Source organism: Erinaceus europaeus, chromosome 19, assembly GCF_950295315.1.
Source record: "Erinaceus europaeus chromosome 19, mEriEur2.1, whole genome shotgun sequence".
In the NCBI taxonomy this organism is placed as follows: Eukaryota; Metazoa; Chordata; class Mammalia; order Eulipotyphla; family Erinaceidae; genus Erinaceus; species Erinaceus europaeus.
Window position 1 is genome coordinate 38,193,157 of NC_080180.1, and position 10,131 is coordinate 38,203,287.

Below are 10,131 nucleotides of genomic sequence, written 5' to 3' on the forward strand. Positions count from 1 at the left end.
AACACTAACTCTGAAGAAGAAGACATCCAGAAATCACTCCCATTTACTGTTTCAGCAAAATCAATCAAATACCTAGGAATAAAGTTGACCAAAGAAGTGAAAGACTTATATACTGAAAACTATGAGTTGCTACTCAAGGAAATAGAAACTGATACCAGGAAATGGAAAGCTATCCCATGCTCATGGATTGGAAGAATAAATATCATCAAAATGATTATTCTCCCCAGAGCCATATACAAATTTAATGTGATACCCATCAAAGTTCCACCAAGCTTCTTTAAGAGAATAGAACAAACACTACAATCATCTATCTGAAAACATGAAAACACCTAGAATTGCCAAAAACAATCTTAAGGAAAGGAAACATAAATGGAGGCATCACACTCCTAGACCTTAAACTATATTATAAAGTCATCATCATCAAAACAGCATGGTACTGGAACAAAAATAAGCACAGAGACCAGTGGAACAGAATTGAAAGCCCAAAAATAAATCCCCACATCTATGGACATCTAATCTTTGATAAGGGGACCCAAAGGATGGAAAAAGGAGGCTCTCTTCAATAAATGGTGCTGTGAAAACTAGGTTGTAACATGCAGAAGAATGAAATTGAACCACTTTATCTCACCAGAAACAAAAATCAACTCCAAATGGAACGAAGACCTAGATGTCAGACCAGAAACAATCAAATATTTAGAGGAAAAAATGGTAAAACAGTTTCCCACCCACACCTCAAGGACATCTTTGATGAATCAAACCCAATTGCAAGGAAGACTAAAGCAGAAACAAACCAATGGGACTACATCAAATTGAAAAACTTCTGTACATCCAAAAAACTATTAAACAGACTCCTCACAGAATGGGAGAAGATCTTCACATGCCATACATCAGACAAGAAAATAATCACCAAAATATATAAAGAGCTCATCAAAGTTAGCACCAAAAAAGCAAATAACCCCATCCAAAAATGGGCAGAGGATATGAACAAAACATTCACTCCAGAGGAGATCCAAAAAGCTAACAAACATATGAAAAACTGCTCTAGGTTACTGACTGTCAGAGAAATGCAAATTAAGACAACACTAAGATACCACCTCAGTCCTGTAAGAATGGCATACATCAAAAAGAACAGCAGCAACAAATGCTGGAGAGGTTGTAGGGACAGAGGAACCCTTTTGCATTGCTGGTGGGAATGTAAATTGGTACAGCCTCTGTGGAGAGCAGTCTGGAAAACTCTCAGAAGGCTAGGCATGGACCTTCCATATGATCCAGTAATTCCTCTCCTGGGGTTATACTCCAAGGACTCCATAACACCCAACCAAAAAGAGGTGTGTACTCCTATGTTCATAGCAGCACACTTCATAATAGCTAAAACCTGGAAGCAACCCAGGTGCCCAACAACAGATGAGTGGCTGAGAAAGCTGTGGTATAGATACACAATGGAATACTATGCAGCTATCAAGAATAATGAACCCACCTTCTCTGACCCATCTTGGACAGAGCTAGAAGAATTATGTTAAGTGAGCTAAGTCAGAAAGATAAAGATGAGTATGGGATGATCCCACTCATCAACAGAAGTTGAGTAAGAAGATCTGAAAGGAAAACTAAAAGCAGGATCTGATTAAATTGTAAGGAGCGCATCAAAGTAAATATCCTGTGGTGAGGGGTAGACATGAAGCTTCCTGGACCAGTGGGGCGTGGGAGTGGGTGGGAGGGAAGGGTCTCAGTCTTTTGGTGGTGGGAGTGATGTTTATGTACAGTCTTAGTAAAATGTAGTCATATAAATCACTAGTTAATATGAGAGGGGGAAAATTAATTGTATGTCTCAAAGTTTTTCAAAACACAAACTGAATCTTTTCAATATATAGGCTGTGTAATTGATATGCAGACTCTCTCAAAAGCCTAGACCAAGGAGATCAGAAGCAACCAATAGCACAGCTATATACAAGATACTGGGTACTGTACAGAAAACCCTAACAAAAGGACTTTTCAAAGTTAACCCAATTACCAAATAATGTGATGATAACATTAACTTTCCATTGTCTTTTTGAACCCTAAGACAGCAGGAATCTCACATCTCCACTATAAGAGCCTCTACTTCCCCCAGTCATGGAACCCTTGGATATGGCCCACTTTCCCGTACGCCTCTCCCAATCCATATCAAATAATATTGCATCTGCTGATCACAGCCTAAACAACACAACGATTGTCACCTTAACATGCTTCACTTCAGACTGTGTCCGGAGACTTCACGTGTGGAATGACAACCCTTCAGCTTCATTATTCGGGTGAGACCTTTCCTTTCATAGAATACTCTAATTCCATCTCAGGTGGTTCACTTTCTGACAAAGTCCCAAAACCTAGATATAGACCAGGTTCTGTGAGAGAGAGCATATGTTCACACGTATCCGTAAACAACTGCTAAATATATACCTGAAAGCAGAAGTACACTAGAGTGTGCAATGAGTATCCCCCCTAACACTTCCTCTCCACTATTCCAAGCTTTGGGTCCATGATTGCTCAACAATTTGTTTGGCTTCCTATGTTAACTCTCTTTTCAGTCACCAGGTTCCAGGTGTCATCAGGATGCCGGCCAGGCTTCCCTGGACTGAAGACCCCACCAATGTGTCCTGGAGCTCTGCTTCCCCAGAGACCCACCCTACTAGGGAAAGAGAGAGGCAGACTGGGAGTATAGACCAACCAGTCAACGCCCATGTTCAGCAGGGAAGCAATTTCAGAAGCCAGACCTTCTACGTTCTGCAACCCACAATGACCCTGGGTCCATGCTCCCAGAGGGATAGAGAATGGGAAAGCTATCAGGAGAGGGGGTGGGATATGGAGATTGGGTTGTGGGAATTGTGTGGAATTGTACCCCTCCTACCCTATGGTTTTGTTAATTAATCCTTTTTTAACAAAAAAATAAAAATATAATTTAAAAAAAGTAGAATAGATATGGGTACAGAGAGGGTGTCTTGATAATGTTAATAATTATAAAAATATTGATGTCATTCAAACTTGTACTGATATAGGAAGACATGACTTCAATTGAGGCATATATGTTAACAGCCTTAATAAAAAATATTGAGAGAAATAGAGGGGGAACATACACTTATAAAGAGGATACATTTTGAGATAAATATTAAGAGGATACACTTTGAGATAAATATAAAGACTCCTTATAATGCAAAGTATGAATTATGTCTATCATTAAAATTTGGGGCTCCAGAAGGCCAGGCTAGCTGCGTGGCGGTGAACAGAGACTCAAGGACACATCTGTCAAAGCTCTAAATCTCAGTGATCAAGAGGACTTCATGTGATAAGAGATACAGCAGCAAAGGAAATGGTGTGTTTGTACTTTGTCTCGATATCTCAAACAAGGGACTTTTGTACCTAACGGAGATCCACTGTTCCTTTGACACCTGCACTGGATTTCACATGGACACCTTTATGCACGTTTGGAAACCAGAGGCAGAAACAGGAAAAAGGCACTTCCTGTGGATGTGGTGTCTAGGATGAGAACTAGGTGATTCTGTGGATTTCAGGATTTTCAGCTCATTAGAAAAGGAGAAGAGAGATGGATAAGGCTCACTGTCAGCTTTGGCTGCCAAATTTAATGTGCTCCTTTGGGAGAAAATGAAGCTAACAGTGGTCTAATAGTTAACACACAGGCCAAGTGGATGACGCTGTCAGAACATAAAATGCCATTAATCTTGAAAGTGGGAGCTTAATTGGCTTAATTGGAACTAAAAAACAAAAACTGAGCACACTTTTAAAAGTTTCTTTGAAGGGAACCCCATCTTCAGTACTAAAATTGTAGCAATTTCTCCAAATCAGAATTTCCAAAGAAATATTCACGTATCATAGCAGGAGCTGATGAATATGCAAATCCCCACAATATATAAACGTCCTCTCCCTATAGACAATGCTTTTCCTTTCCGATGCCTAAAAATATCTGAGACTATCAATTTTAAATTTAGACTTTATTCCTATGGATCTGCCACCATGAAACAGACCAAGTTAAAGTCAAGAGTTTTGCCTATTCTAGTGTAGAAGCAATTATCATCCTTAGTGGGAGACTTTTCCTTATTATTCATTCTCAAGAAACCACTATCTTCTAACGCATTACTACAGTGGGTATGAAAAAAATCACCAATGAAACCAATAGCTGCATTAAATGATGGGACAAACAGAAGAGAAGGAAGCTTAACATAACAGCAAAAAGCAAGAGGGGGCCAGATGTTGGCGGACCTGGTTAAGAGCTCACATTACAGTGCACAAGGACCCAGGATCAAGTCCCTGGTCCCCACCTGCAGGGGGGCAAGTTTCATGAGTGGTGAAACAGGGCTGCAGGTATCTGTCTCTTTCTCCGTCTCTATCTCCCTCTACCCTCTGAATTTCTCTCGGTCTCTATCCAATAATAAAGAAATATATATATATATTTTTTTTTAAATGCAAGAGACAGTAAAACACTAGTAGCTTTTAAATGTACTCATTCCAATACCAAATATTTGGTTAGCACATGTCCCAATGCCTTTCTTAAAGGACAGAACATAAACATCTCTCAATGATCCTTTTGTCTTTCATAAGTAATAGTAAAAATTTCCAGATTGGTGAACATAAGACTGTGTCTACACATGACCCATCCAAAATGCCTCAGGTTATATCCACTCACAAATCTGTTCAAACAAACGAATACTGTACAGACTTCACCAAAAGCAGAAACTCTCAGGAGCGGGTTTAAGTTAGAAAAAAAATCGTCTAACTTAAATACAAATTTGTATTCAGATGAAGATTCATTAAATAATTAATGAAATAAACATGAACTCTAAAGAAAAACCAAAGTTTCTCATAGTAATGTTTTTAAATATAGGACAAAGTCTTCCTAAAATCTGTGAACTCGATTTGCTCGATGATATTTCCTAAGGTATAAAGTCTCAACAAAATTTTCCATCTATTCATAAAGCTGATGTCAAATTCATGTTATTCACTGCCAGTAGTCTAGGTCTATCATGATTTTTTCTGAGTGCACATCCTATTATTATGTAAAGTGATTCTGAACTTACCCAAATGAAGTAATGAGAACTGGGCCGCTAGTTCCTTTCCATCTTCTATGGTAGTACACAGCTTGTCTGGAATGAAGTTACTCTGGGATCTGTTTGCAATCGCAAGAATCACTATCTTATATACCAAAAGTACTTTCCCATCTTGGCTTGTTGTAGAATATAAGTAATATTCTGGTGGAGCCCAATTATTTTTGTTGCAGTAGTAACCCAAATGCATGACAGCTGAGTTGAAATGATTGGCTTTTAAGGAATACATACTAACGGGAGTAAGCTTTGTTCCGGGAAAGAATGGATATATGCACCTCTCCATTTCAGGGGGGCTTGGACTATGCTGACCATTGAGCCGAGCTGGGAGAGTTGGTGGCTTGCCTAGAGTTTTGGGGTGGCTCTCTTCTTTGTTAGCAAACACAATGAGGTTGTCAGGATTGGGGCTGATCTGACCATTCAGGTGCTGCCTCCAGGTGTTCTCTTTGTTGACTGGCTTTGCCAGGGTCACCTCGATGCCGGCTCCGCCAATGCACCTTCCGTTCATCATGGACATGGCGGCCACTGCATCTTCTCAGTTGAAAAAGTGCATGAACACATAATCTCTCAGTTTCTTCACTCACTCCACTGCACCAAAAATTTTTGAATTTATTGAATTCGGACTTCATTGTTTCCTCTGTTGTTGAGATCATTAAATTTCTCACATAGAGAACTTTCACTTTCTGCATGGTTTTCTCATCAACCACTTTTCCTGGGTCATCCCAATCTACTTGAATGGTATGACTCCATAGCTGAAATGTCCCTGTAAAAAGAAAAAGCAAACTAATTTGAACATAATTAAAAAAAAGTGAAAGTTGAAAACTACTCAATTAAATCACACCTCCAAAAAGCAGAAACTTAAATCCAAGTCAATATACATGATTAAGCAATAAAATTAAGTTCACTACTCACCTGAAAATTTTAATAAAGCAAGTCTAGTCAGAATTTATGGAAAAAATCTTTTAATAGTCAACAGGTCAGAGAGATAGCTTATCAGGCGGACTGCATACTATGCCATGCAAGTAAAATCCAGATGTGAACCCCAGAGGAGTACCACAGTACCAGGGAAAGCCCTAGTGCCTCTGTGTCTCCGTCCCCATCTCCTTTTCTCTGACTGGGAAAAAAAAAAAAAGAACCTTGGAACCATAAAATCATGCACATGCAAGGCCCTGGATCCATACAGAGAGGGGGTGGGGGAGAGAAATGGAATACACTTCAAAGATTTTTAAGTATAAGAACTGGCAATTGGGAGTCGAGCGGTAGCGCAGTGGGTTAAGCACAGGTGGCGCCAAACTCAAGGACCGACTAAGGATCCAGGTTCAAGACCCCAGCTCCCCATCTGCAGTGAGTCGCTTCGCTTCATAAGCGGTGAAGCAGGTCTGCAGGTGTCTTGTCTTTCTCTCCCAGTCTCTGTCTTCCCCTCCTCACTCCATTTCTCTCTGTCCTATCCAACAACGACATCATCAATAACTACAACAATAATAAAAAAACAAGGGCAACAAAAAGGGAAATAAATATTAAAAAAAGAATTGGCAATCAAGAGAATTAGGTGCTATCCCTTAGACTTCCATCAGACGGGAAAAAATGTCTGCAGTAAATCATTACAAATAATGATTCACTTTATAGGATCAATTTCTCTTCAGCACTAATTTTTTTGAACTCAAATCATTATTCCTCAAGAGCATGAAATATTTTTAAGTTTCAGTGTCTCTCTCTCTCAACACCAGAACACTGCTCAGCTCTGGCTTATGGTGGTGCAGGGGAATGAAACCAGGACTTTGTGGAGTCTCACACATGAGACTTTGTATGGCCACTGTGCCATCTACCCCGGCCTAAGTAGCACCATTATTTTTCCTGTCCTGCTTTAGTATGGAAAGTAACCTTCACAAGAATCAATTTACCTGGAATTAATTTTCTTCTCACCATAGCAGCAGCTCTGTGAGATTCATATTCAACAAATGCAAAAACAAGATTTTTGGTCTTATCAGTAGCACTTGGATAAACAATGACATCCACAACGCCTTCCGTAACTTTCTTCATCTCATCCAAAATTTCTTCTTTCTTCTTTTCCTTGGGAATCGCTCCAATAAATAATCTGCAGTTATCCAAACTTACACATACACCAATAAACTTCCCAGGTCGAATTTCATAATTATTAAGATTTCAGATAGCTAACTGGGTTTCCTCTTTTGTAGTGTACATCACAAAAGCATAACCTCAATTGTCACCACTAAATTCCATCATAAGTCGAAATTCATATATCTTCCCAGTTCTTTCAAATACAGGAACTAACTCATCTTCGTACATGTCACGAGGGATTTTTCCTACGAAAACCTCACAGCCTCTAGGAGGAGGTGGACCTTCCCAACCTGAGACATAAATTAACTAATTAATTCTATAAGATATTTATATTTATTATTTATCCTACAAATTTACTGTGATGTGAGCCTTCTATGTATCATACATACACTGGCCAGGGTGTTGGGAATATAATGGTGAACATAACAAAAAAAATTCCTCTACCCTGAAGCTTTTATTTAGTAAGTCAGATAAGAAGTGATTAATACTGTAAGAAAAACAAAGTCCCAGTAGTACAATATATTTTGCTAGTCAGGTAAATCTGAGTTCATGAGAATTAAGTCGAGGCTTTATGATGAAGACAAAGTTAAGTGCTTTATCCTTCAGACCAATACGCAGCACAAAGGTCTGTACAGTCAGGGTGACTTTAAAGAAGAGGAAAGTCATTGGCAAAGCAACTGTTGAGATAGACAAAGGTCTAAGTTTTACATTTTCATTTACTTCATTTATTGGATAGAGAAAGAACTCAAGGAGGAAGAGGGAGACAGAGAGGGAGAGACAGAGAGACACCTGCAGCACTGCTTCACCACTTGTGAAACTTAACCCCTGCAGGTGGGGACCAGAGGCTTGAGCCTGGGTCTTTGCACTTCGTAACATGTGCATAACAGCCCCCTAATATTTACTTTAAATGTGGCCAGATTATAAACTGGAAGACTTAAAATCAAAGAAATTAAACTTAGTAGTAGTAGAAAGGCAAGATGCAAAACATTAAGTCCATCTTCCTATTTGTATCTGATCTTCTAGTGTAAATATCACTCTCACTCCATCACTCAATGTTCATTCAAAAGTTCCCCAAACCGGACAGGTGTTGGTGCACCTGGTAAAGTGCTCACATCACAGTGCTCGAGGACCCAGGTTCTAGCCCCTGGTTCCCACCTGCAGGAGGAAAGCTTTGTGAATGGTGAAGCAGGGCTGCAGGTGTCTCTCTGTCTCTCCCTCTTTATCTCTCCCTCCCCATCAATTTCTCTCTGTCTCTATCCAATGATAAATAAAAATATTTTTTTTAAGTTTCCAAAGCAACTTTCTCTTTACTAATTTAAGAACCACTGCTCCTACAGACCCAATCCTGATTTATTTTTTTAATATTTATTTATTTATTCCCTTTTGTTGTCCTTTTTGGTTTATTGTTGTTGCAGTTAATGATGTCACTATTTGTTGGATAGGACAGAGAGAAATGGGGAAAGATGGAGAAGATAGAGAGGAGGAGAGAAAGATAAGACACCTGCAGACCTGCTTCACTGCTTGTGAAGTGAGCCCTCCCACTGCAGGTGGGGAGCTGGGGGCTCAAACTGGAATCCTTACTCCAGTCCTTACTTGCACTTTGCGACATGTGAACTTACCCTGCCACACTACCGCCTGACTCCCCCCAATCCTGATTTCTTTAAGATTTACTTATATTTGTGAGTGTGTGAGGGATGAGCAGAGAGACCAAAGCACCACCACCACTCAGCGTGGCATCTGGTATGCCAAGAAATGAATCTGGGGTGTCTGGAGCTTCAAGCGTGGAAGTCCTTGTGCTCTAACACCCAGATATTTCCATGTCCCTGACTTCTTCTCTCTTCTGGTTCCTAAACAAGCCAGACTGAAAACAACTTAAGGAGAAGACATTTCCAGCCCTAGGACCCAGCCTACAGGAAGAAGATTCATATATAAGTGGTAAAGCAGTGCTGCAGGGTCTCTTCTCTGTCTCTCTCTCTCCCTCTTGTCTCTCACACTCGGTTTTCTTACTACAAAAGTGGCAAGAATGAAAGGGGAAAGCCACTAGGAATGGTAGAGTTGTGCAGGCATCAATTCCCAGAGCAAACCCTGGTTGCAAAATTAAAATTAAGGTACAAGTAGTTACAAAGACATTCACAGCACATATAACCTACCTCTTTCCCCCTAAAAATAGTAAAAACGATCCCTAAATTTTTAATGCAGTTACAAGAAGAAAGCTAGTGCCTGGGATACCTGTGGTCAATACACTTAATGATTACATTAAGTGATTCAGTTTCAAAGAATATAGACAAATCCACACCTGGAGGAGGACCACCAAACTTCCTCTGCCCGTTCTCTTGAACCATGCTGTAACCAGTCTTCTCCATCAGAGCAAGCAGTGCTGCTTCATTCTGAGTACCAGTTCGAACTTTGCTGCCTCCATTTGTTCCATCTATATTTTCTTCATTCATGGCTGCAGTTCCTAAGACAAAAGTTTTAAAACAGTTTTAAATGGAGACCACGGAGAGCCAAGAATCTATGAAACACGACTTTGGGTTGCAAGAAATTAAAAGTGTCAATAGTTGTGGGGTCGAGCGGTAGCGCAGCGGGTTAAGCACACCTGTCACAAAGCGCAAGGGCTGGTGTAAGGATCCAGGTTCGAGCCCCTGGCTCCCCACCTGCAGGGGCGTCGCTTCACAAGCGGTGAAGCAGGTCTGCAGGTGTCTGTCTTTCTCTCCCCATTAGAATAATTTAATCCAAGATGCATGACTGCAAACCTAAAACTGTTTCAGTATAAACGATTAATTCAATTGCATTAATTAATTAATTGCATTAATTAATTCAATTGCATCTTAAATTTTTAATTTTTTAAAAAATATTTATTTTCTCTTTTTGTTGCCCTTGTTTTTCATTGTTGTAGTTATTATTGTTGTTGATGATGTCATTGTTGTTGGATAGGACAGAGAGAAATGGAGAGAGGAGGGGAAGA

At 39.8% G+C, this 10,131-nt stretch overlaps 1 pseudogene; it reads right to left on the bottom strand.

Moving 5' to 3' along the window:
- Positions 1 to 5,007: 5,007 nt before the first annotated feature.
- Positions 5,008 to 9,613, bottom strand: LOC132534779 (probable RNA-binding protein 46; annotated as a pseudogene).
- Between the last annotated feature and the right edge of the window lie 518 nt (positions 9,614 to 10,131).